Here is a 15,120-nt window from a genome sequence, read left to right on the forward strand (position 1 = left end):
TATTTTATTTATTATTTTTATTTTATGTGTATGAGTGTATTGCCTGCCTGTAGGTAAGTGCACCCGTGTCATGCAATGCCTGTGGAAGACAGAAGTGGCTGTCGGATCCCCTGGAACTGGAGTTATAGACAGTTGTTAGCTCCCATGTGGGTGCTGGGATTCGAACCCAGGTCTTCTGCAAGAACAACCAGTGTTCTTAACCACTGAACCATCTCTCCAGCCCCCCAAAATTACAATAATTTAATAAAAATAAACGAAATAGTTATTTTTTGTAACATCATGAATATTCTAGAGATAGATGTGCTACAGAGCACTGATTACTTTGTTGGAGCAATAAACTAAAAACAAACCGTGAAAAAAAATACTCCATTTCTCTGAATCAGTGAGTGCGCGAGTGCTGTTAATAAGGGGGCAACCTCTGTCTGCAGGATGAAAGAAGGATCAGCCTGTGCACATACAGCTGCAGAGCTGGCTGTTGACTGACTGATCGCATTTACCTGAACAGCAGAAGTTGGTGGTAGAATCAGCTCCTCAGAAGGCAAGCCCTCCTCTCTCTTGACTCTCTCACTCTCCCATTGACGTGGGCATGCTGAGTGAATGAGGCCATGTGTGACAGATTCCACAGGTTGCCTTGGCAACAGCTACATCCAGCTTTTTTGAAGTAGAGGAAATCTGCTTCCAAGTTGGAAAAGCTACCCTTGAAGTGTCTGCCATGCAAACTGTTACGAAGAGGCTGGGAAAGCGTCAATGTGTGCCTGAAGGGGACACCTGCGTCTTTCAGGTTTGCTGGCTGGCTTCTTTTTGAACAAAACAGATCGTTGGTGGGCATTTCCCTTTCAGAATTGTCTTCAGAGGCCTCATTTCACAGGCAGATGCTAGAGGGCAGATGAGAATGAGGACACATTGGGGCAGTCTGCCAGCCCCCCAAAATAAGAGAGGTAACCCGGAGAAGACAGTCCTGTCATTTTGTTTCAAGATACTTCTCCTCACAGAACAGCAACAAACAGGCCTTGTCTTCCAGGCCAGACTTATCACACACACACACACACACATACACACACACACACACACACACACACACACACTCATACATATACAGGCCCACAATTTGCACACACACCCATACACACATGCATGCACACATATATACACATATGCACACATGTGGGCACAAACATACATACACATATGCAGGCATAATACACATACACACAAGCATGCACACACATGCATACACACTCATACACACATATACATGCATACATAAATACATATATACACATATGCATGCACATGTATACACACACCACCTTGTTAGCTACTTGATTTCCAGCACATACCAACGGCAACTGTTGCAAACTCGTGAGTATGTGTATGTGCATCTGTGTAGATATATGTACATATGTGTGCATGCACAGATGCAAACCCACACATGCATACACACACACCACATTCCAGAGGGGAAGATATTAACAACCTCCTTCAATTAACAAGAGGGCACCAAGCCCCCATCTTGCTGCTTGCAGATGTATGACATGCTACAAACAGGCCATTACCAATTACTACATATTTGAGAACCACAAGTTTGCAACAGTCGCTCTTGGTATGCGCTGGAAATAAGTGGTTAACAAAACAGTGTGCATATGCACTCAGTGAGCTCACTCTCTAGAGGAACCCAGAAGAAAAGATCCCCAGGAATGACCTTGCCTGTGCCATTTGTCTGTCCCAGGCTTCCCTGCAGATGGAGCCACCATGTCATCTTCCTTCCTCTGATCCAGCTTGTGGGTTTTACCCTGACCTCCATGTCCCCAGACACCAACTGATTCACTTCCTTCAGCATATTCTGTCCAGCACCACAGAGCCTTGGCCCACCTAACCTGTATTCCCTGCTTACTCTCTGAATACCAAGGTTGACCCAATTTCCCTCCAGATTTTCCAAGTCCTTTCGCCCACCTGGATGTTGCTTGAATCAGGTCCCAGTATGCTTCCTGCTTAAACCTGAGCCCATGTTAAAATAATTATGATATTTGAATATTACTTAGGTACACTAATTCATTTATTGTCTAGATTTTTTTCTCAAATCTCTCTCTCTCCTTCCCTCCCCCTCTCCTTCTTTCCATCCCCTTCCCTGCCCTCTCTCTCTCCAACTCGAATCCTTACCACCATCTCCTAGGGCAACACTCGAATCTAGCTACACATTAGAGCCATTGGAAATATTATTTAAGTTCTCATTCTTCTACTCCTGGCCGGACTGACAGAATTGCCTGACAAGCATCAGCAGTTTTTCAAGGCTTCCCAAGGGATATAAATGGACAGCCAGGCTAGAGAGCCGGGTCCCCAGATTGTGGATCCCAGCTAAGAGGGGCATAGGGTGGTCGAGGGCTGCTAGAGATACTGGATGAGGACCAGGTATAGATAGGAAAAGTGGGAAGGGACAGGCAGCGAGTCAGAAAACATCCAGGGAAAAACAAACAAACAAACAAAAAAAAAACAGGCAGAGTTGGATTTCTCCAGAGGGAATACACACTGCTTTGCTCTACTACTGATTTCTGTTTGCTGAAGTCTTTATGGAAAAATTGAGTGTGAGGAATTGCTGACTGTTTTCTTTGGAAGTCCCGGCAGAGAAGCAGGGCTGTCCTTTGTGCAATGAGACAGGATGCTCATGAAGCTGGAGGCTCCAAGTTACCAAAAAGGTGTAGGGATGAGGGCTCTCCCTGTCCTCCACACTTCCTAAGACCCCTGAGGACCAGAGGTACTTCCTGGAGCTCACAGGTGGCACAGGTGGCTTGGTGAGGCCATCCAGTCTGGATCGCAGCAGAGGCCATGAAGCTCAGGCTTTCCCATACCTGGCGCATGTTAAACTCTAATAGACCAGAAGAAAGAGAAAGAATTCATGCCCTTTCACTATAGAGCACAACAGGAACAGACATTCTGCAGTGAAGCCCAAGCAACTCTGGTTTTTGCACAGCATTTTTGCCCCAGGTGACTCTTAAGAGGCTGAGGACCACTGCTCATCCAGCCCGCTGCCCACCCAGCCCTCTCTATTCACACATAAGAAAAGCAAAGCTCAGCAGATGGAACTGGAACAGCCTAACCCTGGTGGAAGAAATCACAACAGATCCTTAACACTCAACACACAGCAGAATAGATTCCAGAAAGCTAAATGTAAAACTGCAATTCTTAAAAATAGAAATGGCGTTATCTGTTAATAAACACATGTGGAAATGCCCAACTTCTTTAGTTAGAAGAAAACAATAACAACATGAACCCAAGCAACATGAAAATGACCTTTTCCATACAGCATGAAACAAGATTTTCAAGATGAACACTGGGACCACAGAGGCACTTGGACATGGCATCTCTCCTCTTTGTGAATTCTCAGTTCCCATTTTCACACACATTGCTGGTGGGAATATTCACTAAATCTTTTGAGAAGTAATTTGAAAATACCTATCAGAAACTTTAAAAATATTCTAGACAGAGTGTTATATTAGTCAAAAAATAGAAAAAGTAAGGTGTGTATAGAGAGATTTATTTTAAGATATTGGCTCACAAGACTATGGGTATTCAGGCCTTCAACTGATCAGATGAGGCCCACGCAAATTTTGACAGCAAGGACCTACTTGACCCAAGGTCCACTGACTTGAATGTAAATCTCATCTGAAAAGACCCTCACAGAAACATTCATAAAAATGTTTGGGCGTGGCTGGAGAGATAGCTCAGTGGGCAAAGCACTTGCTACGTGTGGTGGTTTGAACAAGTGTCTGCCATAAGCTCCAAATATTTGAACACTTTGTCCTCAATTGGTAGCACTGCTGGGGGAGGCTTAGGAGGTGGGAGCGGTGGCCATGCTGGAGGAAGCATGGCACTGGGGGTGGGCTTTGAGAGTTTATAGTTTGCCCACTTCCAGCCTGCCTCTTTCTCTGTTTCCTGCACCTGTTTGAAGATGTGAGCACTCGGCTTTCTGCTCTAGCCACTTCTGCTGCCATGCCTCCTGGCCATGATGGACTCATGTCTCTCTGGCACTGTAAGCCAGATAAAGTCTTCCTCCTATAAGTTGCCTTGGTTGTGGTGTTTATCACAGCAACAGGAAAGAAACAAACATACAAATCAAGCGTGAGGCCCAAGTTTGAATCCTCAGAACCCACATAAAGCTGATGCAGTAGCCCAAGTCTGTAATCGAAGTGCTCCTATGGTGAGAGAGGAGACAGAGACAGGAGACTCCCCAGAGGCTCCTGCGCTATCTAGCCTGGTGTACACAGCAGTGAGTAACAGAAAGGCCCTGTCTCAGACAAAGTGGAAGGTGAGGACAGGCACCCGCACCAAGGTCGTCTTCTGACCTCCACATGCACTGGTGGCATGTGAGTACCTCTGTTCATATACATAAGGAAGCACACATGAACATACATACACATACATCACACACACATGTTAAAAAAAACTGGGGCAAATATCTAAGCATTGTGGCCCAATTATGTTAACACATAAAACAAACCATCACATACTTTGGAATTAGACTAAGATGGATTTGAACCCCAGTTCTGTCATGTAACAGGTGTGTCACTGTGATTCTTCATCTGTGAAATAAAATAGGACTACAAATCCCACAATATTGTTGTGAATATTAAATTGCAAGGTGTCTACAAGTGCTCGGCACATCATAGTGGATATTTAATAAATGACAGCCATTTTATTGGCTTCACCCATAAATTCCTTCTGGGTACTCTACACTGAGGGAATAACCTGAATTGTGAAAAAGTTTTATGTTCAAAGATGTTTATGGCTGTACTACCCGTAATTATGAAAATGTGTCCAACTACAGAGGATGGATAAAGAAATTATAGCAGAAGAGAACATGAAACAGCCATTAGAACAAATGTTTAAAATATTTTCAAGCTATAGGGAAAAAAGCTGTATGTATGAAGCAATTAAAAACTGGAAGTCAATCACGATAGTGAACTGTTGTAAGCTCAGCACTCAGCAGGTGGAGGCAAGAGGATCAAGAGTTCAGGGTCATCCTTGGCTATATAGGAAGTTCCAGGCCAGCCTGGGCTACATGAGACCCTATTATAGAACGCAGTTCTCTGAGTGAAACAGCTGCCTTTTCCGTCAGGTAGGCTGTGTCTGCTTACTAGGGACAGCCAGGGTCCTATAGACTGCTGACTTCCCCTCAGAGAAGGAGGGATGGGGAGGGTCATTGCACCCTCACCAGAAATTCCAGCTGCTCCTTCCAACCATTTGAAATTGTTTTCTTTTGTTTGTTTTAGATATTATTTATTAATTCTTTGAGAATTTCATGTAATATTTTGGTCATAGTCATCCCCTCTCCCAACCTCATCTGTCTACCCACCCAACCTCATATCCTCTTTCTTTTGAAGCCCATCCAGTCAAACTGGTGTTGCCAAATTCTCTTGAGGGTGGATCCATCCCCTGGAGCTTGGTCAACCCAAGAGGGGGTCACACCCTTAAAGAAAACTGACTTTTCCTCTCCCAGGGGCTGTCAATTACCAATAGCTCTTCAGCTAGGGGTGGAACTTCACATACACTGCCCCCATCCTTGCTGGGATTTTGTCTGGCTTGAGTTTGCCCAGCTCTTGTGCACACTGCCACAAATACAATTTTACCCTAATTGTGCACAGCCTCCTAGTCTCTGGAAGTACCAAAGAATGTAGGTTGAGAAAGGGTAACTGAAGGGGAACTCCATCTCTTCAGCTATGGGGAAACCATCGTTCATGCTGGGTGAAGACCTTCCAGTATGGCAGCTTTGGGGTCACCCACACTCCTGTAAGCAGCCCCTTATTCATGCTCTGTTAGTAAGCCCAATACACCTGTTGGTTCTCCAGGTTGAATTCCAGTGGTTTGTTGTTGAGATCTGAGAAAGAAAAGAGAGATGTTGTTTATGTCTCCCTAGAGAAGATATTTTTGCAACAGACCCTGTCTCAAAAAGAATGCAGAGGAGGAGAGGAAGAGGAGGAGGAGGAGGAGGAGGAAGAAGAGGAGGAGGAAGAAGACATTGTTAGGGTTTGATATACAGATTCCTCAGCAAAACTCCCATCAGTGTTGTCTGGTATGTCCCATCCACGATGCTGGGAATCTAATTTAGTATGACTAAGAGAGACATCCAGCTAAAATGACCAATCCTTCTAGATAGAAGAGAATTGGCTTACCAAATACAAGGACCCATGAACCAAGATAGCATATGGCCCTGTCTCAACTTGTGACTTGTGTATGATTAGTAAAAGAAATTAAACAGAATTCACACAAGAGATCAGGAAAGAAGAGTAGATCACTTCATCTGTGGTTAAATATGCATAAATGAAGCCAAAACTGGGGTCAGCACTTTGTCCCGTGACAAAAGCTGTGATTGCATGGGGTAGAAGATCAGGAAAGATTTGCCTGCTGATTAATACTTTACCACAGTCTTTGTAGTTGTCACAGCGAAGAAATATCCTTGGCACAGGCCTCAAGCCAAGAGAAATGTGTGAGCAGACACCATGAATATTGTTTGGTCACGTGGGGATCCCCATGAAGGGGGAACCAGAGTGATTTCTGGTATCAGGCTGGCAGGGAGTGAGCGTTTGCCGTTAGTTGCAAAGGAAAGCTCGGAGTTTGCTGTCTTTCTTGCAGAGGTGACTTCTTTTCTCACCCATTCCCATTTCTCATTTTGCTTTCTCCTCTCTATCAAACATCTTCCCTTCCACCATGGATTTCTTTACTCCGTTTCCTCCTAAAGGGTTTAGTTAACTAATCAAAGTACAGAGGATAGCCTGTTCCCCTGCTGAGACATTCACTAAAGAGCAAAGGAGTCTTCCTAGGAAGACAATTATTTTTCATTATGAAACATAACATCACTAACACTTCAGTCTAATTCCTTTCAGTCTTTACTCTGTTTATTTGTTTAAGACAAGATCACCTGTAGTCCAGGCTGCCCTCAGACTTGATATGTAGCAGAAGTTGGCCTGGACTTGTCATCCTCACTCAACCTCCCAAATTCTGGGATTACAGTTTTGCAGTTTTGACATTTTCTGTGAATACACTTTGAGTGGACATGTGAATATAGTTAGGATGACAGTGTATATGTGGCTTAAAAGCCTGTTTTATTTCCACTTAAGCATTTTCCCCTCTTAGGAAGGGTCATTTAAGAGAGCCCATCTCCTGAATGGACGAGCCATAATTTACTTCCTCTCTTGTCATAATTCTTATTCAGGAAAGAATTTTTTGAACTTAGAAAAATCATTTTAAGTTCTCAAAGTAATAATAATATTGAATTATGCATGGAGTACTTAGCACATGCCAGGTTTGATTCTAGACATTTCTATCTGTTTATTCATTTAACCTTCACAGCAAGGTTTTAACATAAGCTTTATTAATTTCAGGACCATGTTGTAGATAACACAACTTCAGTATAGAGATGGTAAGGAGCTTGCTGACACTCCCAGCTAAGAACCAGGAGAGAAGAACTTTTTAATCTGTGTCCTTTGGCTCTAGAACACATGGCCTAAACTACAAGGTAGATGGCAAGGCTCAAGGCACAAGCTGAAGCCACAAGTTCAGAAACAAGAGCAGAAGTGGTCAGTGTGAGACACAGAGAGTGACTGCACTGTCAAAGCAAGAGAAGCTGGGTGGGGGATTGAAGGGAAAAGACCAGGAGAAGGGGCCACCAGTGGTGGGGAAGCCAAAGATGGGACTCTGGCGAAAAGGTATCCCTACAATCAGTTTTTAAAAATAATACTATTGAACTATAACTTACATAAAGTATACTATGCATATTTCAAGTATAAAACTTCATAAGTTAAAATTGTCATCATAATCCCCAACCCCCCCTCCACCTGTGCAAGCTCTCACCTTCTTTTTGTCACTATGAATTCATTCATATTTTCTAGGACTTCACTCAGTGTAAGTCATTTTAAGATTCATTCATGGTTTAACAATGAATTATTATTTAGCTGTCACCCAAATACTTGACAGAACAACTTTAAGGAGGAAGTATTTATTTTGGCTCAGAGTTTCAGGGGTGTCCTGGTTAGCTTTAATTGGTAACTTGACACCATCTACAATTATCTGGGAAGGGCATCTCAAGTGAGGAATTTCCTTGATCAGACTAGCCCGTGGGCAGGTCTGTGGGGTACTGTCTTGATTGTTCATTGTTATGAGTGCCCAGCCGGCAGCAAGTGGTAATGAACTGTATAAGAAAGTCAGCTAAGCATAAGCTTGTCCACCAGCCACTGCTCATTCCTTTCTCTCTGCTCTTGGCTGTGTATCAACTTCAAGTTCCTGCCTTGACTCCCCTCACTGATGGACTACACTGTAGAATTATAAGCCAAAGAGCTTTCTTCTCAAAGCTGCTTTTTAAAAATGCTTTATTATTCTTAATTTTATGTGTATGAGTGTATTGCCTGCATGTGTGTAAGTGCACCTGTTTCCTGCAATGCCCACAGAGGTCAAAACAGATTCCCTGGAACTGGAGTTATGGAAGGTTGTTAGCCACCATGTGGCTGCTGGGATCTGTACCGGGTCCTCTACAAGAGCAGCTGAGCTATCTCTCCAGGCCCTGGAAGTTGCTTTTGATCCAGGTATGTTAGCACAGGAACAGAAATTAAACTAGAACATGAGGTTTGGTTCAGCTATCTCAGTATCATGTGATTAGGTAGAATATCAGGGCAGTGGGAACGTATGGTGCAGGTACTCCTGTCATGGCACACAGTAAGCAGAGATGCAGGAAGGGGCCAGAGATAGGACACCACAAGAATCTGCTCCCCAGTGTCCTACATCCTCTGTTACATCCCACCTCCTATTTCCAGGACCTCCCAAAATAGTGCCACCAGATGGAGACTAGAAACCCATTATATGGGTGTCTGGGGTGGGAACTGGGGGGCATTTCATACTCAAATCATGATATTCAAATCGTGTCTAGTGAAACCTTATCCCTTACACGGCTGAGAAATATGTCAAATGAACATGACTACATGCACCTATCCGTTCACACACTGACACACATTTGGGCTCTTTCTAGCTGAGTGCAATTACAAATAAAGCTACTCTGAGATTTCTTTCTCACAAAGCTGAATGGGAGCATGCTTTCATCCACTAGGAATAGAATAGCTGAGTCAAATTCTAATTTATGTTTAACTTTTGAGAAGGTAGTTGTTTGGGCAATCCATGAGAATTCCAATTCCTCCCTGTCCTTACCAACACTTAGTATTGTCAATCTTTTTTAATTTTAAATATTCTTATGATGCATAGTAGCATGTCCTTGAAACTTCAATCTTCAGTTCCCTCATAGCAAATGATACTGAAGAGGTGGAGAGTTGACCCCATGGTTAAGAGCACTGATTGCTTTTCCAGAGGACCTGGGTTCCATTCCAAGCACCCATATGGCAGCTAACAACCATTTTTAACTCCAGTTCTATGGATTCCAATGCCCTCTTCTGGCCTTTTCCAGCACTGGCAATGCAAGTGCACTTACATGCAGGCAAAACACCCATAGACATAAAAAATAAAAATAAAAATTTTTAAAAATAATATCGAGAATCTTTTCATGTTCTTATTTACCATATATCTTTCTTCAAGTATCCTTGCAAGCCTTTTCTACATTCTTCTTATTATTTTATTGATTTTTAGAGTTCTTTATACATTTAGATAGAAATCCAGACATGTTATAGAAAGATTTTCCTTATAGTCTGTAACTTGAAATTTCATTTTATCAATAGAAGTTATGGATGTTGATGAAGTCCCATTTATTGTTCTCATTTTTATTTTTGTTGTTGTTGTTGTTGTCTTGAGACAGGGTCTCCCTCCAGCCCTAGCTGGCCTAGAATTAGATATGTACACCAGGTTGAACTTAATCTCACAGAGATTCACCTGCCTCTACCTCCAGAGTGCTGGGATTAAAGTGTGCACCACCACACCTAGCTTTTTTCTTTTTCCTTTTACAGTTTTAGAGAATTTTAATTTTTTATTTCTATGTATGTGTGTATGGGTATGTGCACATGAGTACAGTGCCTGCAGAGGCCAGAGGTGTTGGATTCCCTGGAGCTAGAGGTACAGGCAGTTGTGAGCTGCCCAAAGTGTGTGCTGGGAACCAAACACAGGTCTTCTGTAAACTCTGAACCTCTAAGCCACCTCTCCAGTCCCCTCCTTTTCTTTTATGGATTGTACTTTTGGTATCAGATAAAGATACCCTTGCATTGTTTCTTCTGGAAGTATCATACTTCTCTTTTATACAGTTAGATCTATGACTCCTTTTAGTTCATTTTTGCATAGAAAGGATCAGCAGCCATTTGTGCCCATCAGCAGCAATCACTCCATCACCATCAGTTGAAAAGCTATCCTTCCATCAACTTAACTGCCTTTCTGCTTTCATCAAATTCAATTGCAGGCTAAGGAAATAGCTCAGCTGATAAAGTACTTGCCTTACAAGCTTGCTTGAAAACCCGAGTTCAGTCCCCAGAACCCATGAGTATGCCAGGCGTGGTGCTCTGCACTTGTAATCCTGATGCTGGGAAGGCAGAGACAGGTGGAGCCCTGGGGCTCCCTACTTGGAAAATTCCAAGCCTTTGAGAGATTCTGTGTCAAATAAAAGGCGACAGGTCCTGAGGAGTGACACTTGAGTTGTCCTATGGACTCTAAACCCATCCATGCACATATGCATATGCGCTTCCAGCTGGCTATGACAGCAGTCGAAGGGTCATCTTTTTGTCTTAGTGTTTTGTGTACAGCAATGACCTTGAGTTCACAGACACCATTCAGAAAACCAAGCCCAAAGGTCATAGCCTTTCCAGGGCGAGGAACAGAAATGAAGTCTTGAAATAAGAATTTCAGAAACCTGTCAACATGAGAACTTTTTCACCTGCCTGTTTACTGTGCTTCTGGTTGTAGGTTGAGGGTGTAGACACCTCTGCCTGTCCTTCAGCAGAGCCCACATAAAGGAGGCTTTCCTTCCAGAGGCATACTGTATGCCCATCCACGCCAAGGCTTGACATCAAAACAGTTCTGCACCAGGAAGAACCAGAAGGCGGTTGCCTGCCCCTGCTGACAAGAATCCCTCCTTCAGCAGGAAGACTGGAGGTGGTTTTAGAGGATGCTTCATTATATAACACTGTCGCCTTCAGAAACTCACTGTAACAGGAACAATAGTGGCGCTAGCCCCTCCCCCAATAAATACCTACAGCTCTCTGAGGCTCCCAGCTTCCCTCAGATGCTCTGGAGTCATCACAAGTATGCAGCAGGTCACTACACTGGGGCTGGTGGTCCCTTGGAGAGAATTTGAAAGTTGCAACTTAACCATATTCCCTTTTACACAAGGACTGCTCTTTTGGTGGGTGGTGCTGAAGTCTATTTAAAGCTAATTGCTTAAGGAGCAAAGTGAGCTCTGGGAGGGAAAAAAGAAGAAGGAACTACTCCGCAGCACATTAATCTCAGACTGGCAGAGACAAATGTGTAGAAAAGGGAAAGATCCTGATACAGTTCTTTGTTCCATAGAGCTCAGGTATTTCAGAATTCTTTTAGATTTGGGGTACACAGTACTTCCGACAAGTCAGTCAAAATGATGGTGTGATGTGATGGGACAGGCAACACCTTTTCAAAATGGGCATTACTCTTTGTTCTTTGCCTGTGCGCTGCTAAAGTTCCCTGTTGTCATTTAAAGGAGACCAGCAGGGGCTGGAGAGATGGCTGAGGTAAGAGCACTGGTTGCTCTTGCAGACGACCTGGGTTCATTTCCCAGCATCCACATAGTGGCTAACAACCATCCCTAACTCCAGTTCCAGAGGATCTGGCACCCCCTTCTAGCATCCATGGGCATTGCATGTGTGTGGTGCATTTACATACATGCAGGCAAAACACTCAGACACATAAAATAAAAATAAAAAATAAAATATAAAGGAGACAAGCTTTAAAGAGGCATGGGTGCCTCAGAACAGACCCTGAAGAGTATTGACTGTGCAGTATGTACAGATTTTTAAGTCTGTACAGGCAGGCAGGTTCCTACAGGGGAGCCTGGCGGAGACGGTTGGAATGATGTCCTTCCTCCACTCCCAGGCATCCTTTTCTGACTTATCTGCACAAGGCCAGCATGAAGAGGTAATTTCCTGTCGTGCTCTAGGATCAGCCTCCTCACTTGGCAACCAGATGTATCCCTGTCATTCTTTCTCTAACTCCAGTGCCACCTGCAGCCTGAACCGCTCAGCTTTTCAGTGAGCTAAGGAGGAGTCAGAAATGGCAAGACAGGAAAGAAGCAAAAGACAAGGTGTTCATTCAACTGTGTGCCTTACCCCAGCCATGTTTTTCATTTAAATTACAAGTCTAAGTGTGGTAAGGCTACCCAAACATTATTGATATGTTGACAGTGAAGTGACGTGCTTTTGGTTGAAGATCACCAGGTTAGGGATGGGGAGATGGTCAGTGGATAAAGCACTTGCTATTCAAGCAGGATGGTCCGAGTTCAAACCCCCCAGAACCACATAAAGTCAGGTATCATAGAAGATGAGGACATACACTCAAGATTGTTATTGACCATATGTATGCAGTCACACACACACACACACACACACACACACACACACACACATCTAGGGGAAAGTGAGGGGTTAGAATTCACAAATGAAACAGTCAACACTAGGAATTGATACTTGCAGAAACTGGCTGATAAACACATGCAGTTGACATTCTTACAGGATGGTTGCATGGATCACACCAGCAAATGTGTGGATAGTACTCAGGCTGCAGTAGGTGCTCAGTAAGAAGCAGCTATCACCCTCCCTTTACACCTGAGAAAGTGGTCACAGATCTGGAAAGTGGTGGAGCTCTGCCTCTGCACTGAGCTGACCCTTCTCCAAAATGCTGTCACTCTATTCGGTATACACCAGTGCCTGGCTCAGTGCCTCCGGGGCACACGCCACACTCATTACTCTGCAAGTGAAGGACTATGTATGGATTATTGTATTAACTAGCACAACTGCCCTAGATGGAGGGACCCTTATTTTGTCTGGAAAGAGCCAGTTAGTGGTGAGGCTAGGAACAGAACCCTGTTACTCTGACCCAAGAAGTTGCCCTCCTACTCATGCGGCTGCAAATCGAGGTTTCCCTGAGTAATGTTTCCCAGAGTCATGGCAAGGAGAGGGCAGGTTGTGGAGATGGCCCTGTGACATCAGGGACTGTGTTTAGACACTATAGTAAAAACTGAGTTGTTTTGAAATGTTGGGCACCTACTCCTGCCATCTTTTTTTTTTTTTTTCCCACCTCTGAAGAGTATCCTAACCAGAGGACCCACAAAAGCATCTTCCCTCCCAGGGCTACCATTCCAACTGAGGAGCATGAGGTAGAAGGCCCATGGAAACACTGAGCAGGAAATGGGATAGTGTCAGGCTATATTTATAATAATGATTAGTGATGCCCCCTTATTAGAAGCAAGAGAAGAACATTCCAGAAACACAGAAAATCAGAGCTTGAGTCAAGTCTTCAGGCACCAGAAACCTGATGAAGAGGATGCACATCCCAATAGGTAGTGCACAGAGCAACAACCAAAGGCCTAATGTCCTGCCACAGGCTTCTATGGGGCCAACAGAGTGCCTGGAATCTGGAGACAAGAGCAGTCCTAGATGCAAGTCACGGAGAGCCTTGTCCACCACTGAAAGTTATCTCTCTAGAACCTGCCCTATTGGCCTGTTTTCTAAACTGTACAGGATTTGATAAGAATCACCAGGTTACTTGTTTTAAAAGCTAATTCTTAAGTTCCCTGCCTTGTCTTCTGAATAGGATTCTTCAGCAAAGAGACTTCAAAGTGGGGTGTGTGTGTGTGTGTGTGTGTGTGTGTGTGTGTGTGTGTGCCACACCTAAAGTAAAGTGTCTTCCCCAGTTGCTCTCCAATCTTATTTTGTGAATCTCTCATTAAACCTGGAGTTTGAGCTGGAGAGATGACTCAGCGGTTAAAAAACTTACTGCTCTTGTAGAGAACCTGGGTTTGTTTCCCAGTACCCACATCAGGAAGCTCACAAGCCCCTATAACTCCACCTACAGGTGATCTGATGCCCACCAGGCTCTGAAGGTACCCGAACACATGTAGTGCACATAAACTTATGTGGGTACATACACATAAATACAGATAAACAAATAAGCCTGGAGCTTGCCACTTGGCTCAGCAAGCCAGGGATTCACCTGTCTCTGCCTTCCCAGTGCTGGGATTACAGAAACCCACTACTATGGTAGACTTTTTAGTATTTCTTTTTTTTTTTTTTTTTTCTTTTTTTGCATGGTTTCTGGGTTTGAGGAGATGGAACTCAGGTCCTTATGTTTGCATGGCAAGCATTTTCCTGACTGAGACATCTTCTCAACCCTTAAACTGGTATTCTTAATAAATCTGCAGGTTGTTCTAAAGATCAGGAAAGCTTGGAAGCAGCCTGGGCTGGAAGTGGGACAATGGGAACTAATTCCAGACTAATTTCTAAACTGAGTGTCTTGTTTCCTCAAGCCTCCTCACTTTACGCACACCCCATGTAAAACTGCACATCCTTCCACCTGGCCTAAAAACCTCTGGACCCCACCGCCCAGTAAGGCTGTGTGTAACCTTTACTGCCAGAAGCATCTCAGCAAATCAGCCTCTTGCCACAATCAGAAGTCAAAACGCAGACATAGAAGCCATGGAGTCATCTCTGTTTCTCCTTGTTTCCTTTTTATTAGGTGATAAGGGCTTATATTTGTAATATTTGCTAGGAATGATGGCACATTGCAGTGATAATGGGGATGGAAGGAGAGAGGACACATCTGGAAAGGACTGGCAGTGGGGATAGAAATTTTTATGGGTCAAAAAACTATGCCTGTAGCCATTTGACAAAATGTGTTAGAACATGTCTTGATAAAGACAACAATGGCATCTCCTCTAAGCATTCTTAGGGGTGCTAGCCAACGCTGCCTGGGAGAGAGTGATGAGTGACCCCAAAACACCAATTCTATAGGAGCTATTTGAGTTGGCTGGGATTTGGGTTTCACAATACCAAGGTGGGGTTGCTGCAGCTTCCCAGGATAGGGCATTGCTGCCCACATTGGGTACAGTGGCTTCAGAAAGGATTAGTGAGAAACTGTATGGCAATTACTGGTTGATACAAAGAAAAAAATGGGGGGTGG

The sequence above is a fragment of the Nannospalax galili genome, unplaced genomic scaffold (genome assembly GCF_000622305.1).
Source record: "Nannospalax galili isolate Female #2095 unplaced genomic scaffold, S.galili_v1.0 scaffold335, whole genome shotgun sequence".
NCBI lineage: Eukaryota > Metazoa > Chordata > Mammalia > Rodentia > Spalacidae > Nannospalax > Nannospalax galili.